The sequence below is a fragment of the Ctenopharyngodon idella genome, chromosome 3 (genome assembly GCF_019924925.1).
Source record: "Ctenopharyngodon idella isolate HZGC_01 chromosome 3, HZGC01, whole genome shotgun sequence".
Classification (NCBI taxonomy): Eukaryota; Metazoa; Chordata; class Actinopteri; order Cypriniformes; family Xenocyprididae; genus Ctenopharyngodon; species Ctenopharyngodon idella.
The window spans coordinates 44,431,364-44,438,408 of NC_067222.1; positions in this window are offsets into that span (position 1 = coordinate 44,431,364).

Below are 7,045 nucleotides of genomic sequence, written 5' to 3' on the forward strand. Positions count from 1 at the left end.
TTAAAACGCTCAGAGCTTCCTCCATAATGTCTTAGCAAAGATTTTTCTCATCACTTCTATTAACTATGCAAGGTACCATTGATATTTGTTAATTCAAGCTAATCAGATTAATTTAAGTATTAGAAAATATGGCCATTAAATCTTGTGAACTATGCAAGGTAAAAGAAAAAAAGAGTGTGTTTGGTATGGTGAAATATTGCCTTCCGAGAGCAGGAAGGCCATCAAAATTCAAGAAACATTCAAAACCATATATTTATATGACCATGATCAATATGATCATATATTTGATCAAAAATACAGTAAAACAGAAATATAGTAAAATATTATCACAATTTAAAATAACTGTTTTCTATGTGAATAATTTAAAATGTAAAAATGTAATTTATACCTGTGATGTCAAAGCTGAATTTTCAGCATCATTACTCCAGTCTTCAGTGTCACATGATCCTTCAGAAATCATTCTAATATGATGATTTGATGCTCAAGAAACATTTCTGATTATTATCAACATTTGTGCTGCTTAATGTGCTTGTGGAAACCATGATAGGCTACATGTTTTGTTTTGTTTTTTCAGGATTCTTTCTTAAGAACAGCATTTATTTGAATTTTTTTGTAACACTATAAATGCCTTTACTGTCACGTTTGATCAATTTAATGTGTCCTTGCCAAATAAATGTATTAAATAAAAAAAATAATTAAATAAAAAAACATATTGACCCTTACATGTCTGGATTATATTTAACCCACTATGGAGTTTTAAGGGTTAAATTCCCTATATTTACATTGAAATCCAAAGTGTGTAAATAGAAAGCTGCACTGGTGGCTATTATACTCTGTTTACCCAATTGCATAAGGTGGTAAAAGTCAACACCACTGCCATGTAAATACTCATTAAAGGGATAGTTCACCCAAAAATGAAAATTATCCCATGATTTACTCATACTCAAGCCATCCTAGGTATATATGACTATCTTCTTTCAGATGAATACAATCGGAGAAATACTTAAAAAATATCCTTAGTCCTCCAAGGTTTATAATAGTTTTAAAACAAACAAAAAAATGCATCCATCCATAATCAAAGTAATCCATACGGCTCCAGAGGGTTAATAAAGGCCATTTGAAGCAAAGTGATGTGCTTTTGTAAGAAAATATCCATATTTAAAATGTTATAAATTCAAATAACTAGCTTCTGGCGGATGACCGTACGCATACTGTGCAAGTGAGTAATCCTCTGACGCGATCTATGACGCAGGATGTAGGAGTATCGTAAGCTTAGAAGTCTCTTGTGGTTCAAACAAATAGGGCTGGGCAACAAACTCAAGCTCCTCTTCTCTTATATCGAAATCCTCCAACATTTCTCTTTAAAATTTCTCGTTGTAGACTTCTAATTCGTAACCGGTGTTTTGTTTTTCCTGACTATCTGTCCTCTCAGTTTTGGGGGTTGTGTAAGCAACACAATTACATCATTAAAACCACCGCTTGCATCTCTGATAATTCCCGAGGAAACACCCCATCCGTCCTCTCTGTAAGAGCCCAGATGAATAGCGTCGTGAGAAGTTCAGTGAATTGGCCCTGTATAATTCACAACACATTTAGTGGGAACAATGCAAGATGCACTGATTGAACATGTGTGAGACTAGAAGTGTTTGGGCTGGAGAAATTAAACAAAAGCCCATATATGAGTCCTGTCTATTAATCAATGGAGACGACAAGAATGGGTGTGTTCTCAGCATCTAATGGGCTTGTCTTGGTTTATATTTTATTAATATTGTTCACATGAGCAGAGAAAGCTATTACATAAACGTAACAAGCACTCAGTACAGAGAGCATTGCATTATTCTTTGACAAAAGGATCTCTGTCCTAATCTAAGCTATGATCTTTCATGAAGAACACGAATCTAGCTTGGACCATTGGGATATAAAGCCCTGTAGAAAATCTTGCATCTGCACTCCTAATAATTGTCAGCACACACATAAGAGGCTGATTTTTCCCTGTTCTTCTAAATTGCATTACTGAGTCACGACCCTGTAAAATCACACTCAGCAACTGAAGTCACGTTATAGCAGAACCTATAACAAAGCTCTTAGAAGCACCATATAGCAGATTTGGTGATTTTTTATCTTTTGGCGACTTTTGACTTAACCCTATGGGGTCGACGACCGCAATATTTAAAAATAAAACATTTACAAGACAAAATAATTAACAAGAGTTAAATCTACAGTATTAATAATGTGATTAAGTTCAAATGCCACAGTAAGTAACTCATCACTGGAAGACAGTAAATAAACATGATCAGAAAAATGTGCAATAAATATGAGTTCTACTAGTATAAATATTTGCAGGATGATTTTTTCCATCCAAGCTTCTACAGCAGCAAAAATGATAAACTGTATCTGTACTTTATGTACCAAACCCGTAGCCTGTGTAGGACATGCTGACTTGTAAATCAGTCACAATAATGTGCTACTAAAAAAAAAAGCCTGTCTCTACAGACCTTTCTGATCCAGTTTTGTCCACTTTTCTTCCATTTATAGAAGCGTCAGCCATCACTACAATACTTCCCAAATGCAATACCTCAATTACCCTTGCGATGGATTGTGGGGGCTAAGGTAACCCTTTGTGATGGATATCACTGTATCATTCTGTTCAGGGAACATGGACACTGCATACAAATGATTTTAAATCTTTCAGCTGTGCCTGGTTTATTTGCACATTTATAGACATTCACATCCATGTTCTCCAGCATGATTTGAAAATGATGCAGAGAGCATCTTGTGCTTCAATTGAAGAAAGTCCCCCTGTAATCTCATTTTTGATCACCAAAATTGCATAGCCTATTTAAACGTTTATTTATTTATTTATTTTTTTCCTGTGGAAAAAAAAAAAAATCTTAATCCCTTAAAATAGCTTAAATGTAACTCTACACCCTTGCCTCATTTAATATACATGGATCTATGAATATGATAATTAGCCCCGCCTCCACCCACTCGCACGAGCTTAGACGAGATCCACTCGGTCAACTTACTGAGGTAAACGCTGCACAATAGTATTGCTTTTTACAACGTCGGACACAGAACGGTAATTAATATGATTAGAGTTTTGCTTCACTACGTTATCAAGCTAATAATGTGTTGCTAATGTTACATAAACCATGTTCACATTCACGAGTCCGACAGCTGCCTTCTAACAATCAGTATCATTAGAAACGCTTTGAACAACTCAACGTCAGTGGAGAAAGGCATATAGTTCATCATAACATCGTAATATGCGTCATACACCCGCCATATTGCTAAATCTACACTCATTGACATGATTGGTTACGGTAGTTTGTGATGTCATAAACTAGCGATTTCAAACCACGGGTTTTAGACTGTCTTTGGTTTACTGCAGTTTTAAAGAGAAAATACTCGGCAATCGTGTTGACTTATGAATTTGCACATGGTTTGTCTTAAAGCATGTTAAAAACAGCAAATAGACATATAAACAACATTAAAAACTTGATTTTCACCACAGGGGGATGATAATATAAAATAATAATACTTAAAAATTAAATGTTTCTCCATAATTTAGTTTTTCATTGTATTTTCAAAATCCTAAAATATATATATTTATTCATGTGAAAATGATACACATTTTCAATGTGGTCTTAGACCACATAATAATATAAAATTACATATAATAAACAGTTTAAACAAATTTTAAACATAATTTTTACTTTAGTTTGTCAGTTTTTTACACTAGATGATACAACAAAGTTTCAGCATTTCCATTCACATTTACTTAAATGTGATATTTTGAAACAGAAAGACTGAAATAGTTTCTTGAAAAACATTCTCCAAAGTAATTTTTTTTTTCTCTTACACTGCATATTAAAGGGATAGTTCACCCAAAAATGAAAATTTGATGTTTATCTGCTTACCCCCAGGGCATCCAAGATGTAGGTGACTTTGTTTCTTCAGTAGAACACAAATGATGATTTTTTTACTCCAACCGTTGCCGTCTGTCAGTTGTATAATGCTTGTCAATGGGAACTTCATCTATAAGAGTCAAAAAAACATGCACAGACAAATCCAAATTAAACCCTGTGGCTCGTGACAACACATTGATGTCCTAAGACACGAAACGATCGGTTTGTGCGAGAAACCGAACAGTATTTATATAATTTATATAGTTCCCATTGACAAGCATTATACGACTGACAGACCGCAGCGGTTGGAGTTAAAAATCATCATTTGTGTTCTACTGAAGAAACAAAGTCACCTACATCTTGGATGCCCTGGGGGTAAGCAGATAAACATCAAATTTTCATTTTTGGGTGAACTATCCCTTTAATATGCAGTGTAAGAGAAGGTAAAGTAGATCTACTTGTCCTAGAATTCTTTTGTTTCAGAGTACTTCCCTGTTTTACTGTTTGATCAAACAATCGATGAGAACAAATGATTCCGGCCGCCTGAAATAGACCCGAGATCTAGATCTTGGCACTCTGTTATTAAATATTAATTCTTCTAGAACAAAGCTTTGTCATTGTTTGCTTCACATATTTCCTCTTCATTCTATCAAGACGAGGCAGCAAATATTGTCTGTCTGGTGAACAGGTTTACCTTTCCCTCATTTATTGGACGGCACACATCTGATACACTTCAACTGACAAGGCCACTCGCCACCTTACTACGTTCATTTAGTGCTTTCATGCGGATCTTAAACTTAGCCGTGTGACCCTCTCTCGGTTTAGTCGTTAACGTCATCGCTCGCATTGTAGGCCATTAATACGCCACATTAAACCAGCAAACACATCATGACCACATGGCCGCTCAAACCCAAACACAGAGTCAGTATGGTTGACTACGCTGTGTTGACAGTGGTGCACATCTTAGACATTCAGTCCTTCATGGGAAGGGTTTGTTATGATGCCATTAAATCTCACTGTATGTTTGGTTGTGAGGGCATGCTATATGGAGGTTTATGGGGAGTAATGAAATCTTACTGATTATGTATTCTTAAACAAGGACACTTACTATTAAACTTTGACAGCAGTGAGTGAAGTCACTTAGCCAAGAGCCATAAGAACCGTTCTTTTGAAATCTGCATTAAAAATCGAAATGTTATGTGCATTTATGCCCTAAATACTCCCTGGCCTTCCTTCCCAGCATTAAAGTAAAATGGCAAGATGAAAAGTCAGTGTTTTCATTCAAGCCAACATGAAACATCGTTCGAACCTCATTTTAGTTCTGTAATGTGAAAACAGGATATTTAATGACAAAAATAAATTTACAGCTATACTGTATCCATTGGCAATATCAACGGAATCACTTTCAGAACATTTTTTTTTCCCCAGCTGATGAACAATAAAAACAATGAAAACCAGTCAGAATCTATCCTGCTTTATGGAGCCGGAGCATTTAAAGAGGCAGATGACAAAACTGAATAAACAGAATTTAATAATATAGTTATTATTATAGTTATCGTCATTGGTGTGAACGTGCCTTAAAGCCAATGAATCTTGTCAGCTGAAAGTGTGATGCACTGTATTCTATTTTGTCGCCATGGAAACGGTAATCCACAAATGTGTTACCAAAAAACACCATCATGAAAACAACACAGATAAAAGAAGTAACACAGACAGAACTCGCAACGCAACAGAACTTGGTGATATTTTTGATACATTTGACTCATAAATGAATAAAATATTAATTTGCATGTTCCCATCTACCAAATTAATGGATTATATAGAATAAGAAATGGTGGTCCTCTAGTGTTTTTGGCAGTTACAGCCCTGGTACTTTGGGCCTGAGGAGGGAAAATGTTTACTTGAACAACCTGTGGTGTTTTTTTTTTTTTTTTTCAAGTAAAATTATATAACATCACAATAACAATGAAAAATGTCCTGACTTTTTCCTCATAATGACTCTTTAATTCTATTCTGTTGTGTTGTTACTTATGTTTGCTTTACACTGTGATATATATATATCCCACAGGGTCACCATAGAGAAGGAACTAAACTAAGTCATTAAGACAGATAGAGGCCAAATGTGGCAATTCACTGGAATTGGATCATTGCACTCACCTCTAACCCAAATCAAAGAAAGCACAGAGTATAATTGGAGGGCAAGAGTTAGATAATACTATTCCTGTTTGCTTTTTGTGAAGAGTGAGAGGTAAACTAAGCCACAGTAAGTGTGGAAATGTGTGCAATAGGAAACGGAGACCTTCTATAAAATCCATTATGGTTAAAGTGAACATTAAAATCAAAATCCCCCGTTTTTTCAATGCTCATTGCTGATGTTATTGTGTGATTCATTAGTGCAAGTAATTTTATAATTTTCATTTTAAATAATTTTACCCCAAATAATTTTATCTTTGTAATCTTTCATCAAACTCTAAATACTTGCTCCACTTCTGAAACATATTTCCTTTTTTTAGACATCTCCAGGTCCTTTTCTAAGAAAGCTGGTTTCTGCCACAGAATAGAAAAAAAAAAAAAAAAAAAAAAAAAAAAAAAAAAGGTAATTGTGGCTTTTTATCTCACAATTCTGATTTTTTTTTTTACTCACAATTCCAAGTTTATATCTCACAATTCTGAGTCTGAATTGTGAGATATAAATTCAAAATTGCAAGATATAAACTCATAATTGTGAGATATAAACTCATAATTGAGAAAAAAAGTCAGAATTCTGAGAAAAACGTCAGAATTGTGAGATATAAACTGTCAGGGTTTATGTGTCTATTGCTGCGTCCCAATTCGCCTATTTATACTACGCCCTAAAAGTATGTACTCTTTTTGTGAAGAAAAAGTACATACTTTTGAGTGTGTAGCAAGGGTAGACCAGCTTTGGGACATACTATCACGTCTTTAACGGACACTGTCACATCCTCTCACCATAAACTGGCCTGTCAAGCATATTAAAGTCACAGTTAAAATCCTCCACATTTCATTTCATTATATACCGTATCGGAGAGAAATGCAGTAGCACGTTGATCTACAGTCGCGGGTCTTTCATGTGGAGAACTCTCCTCATATTAATGAATAATGATGCATTTAAAAGT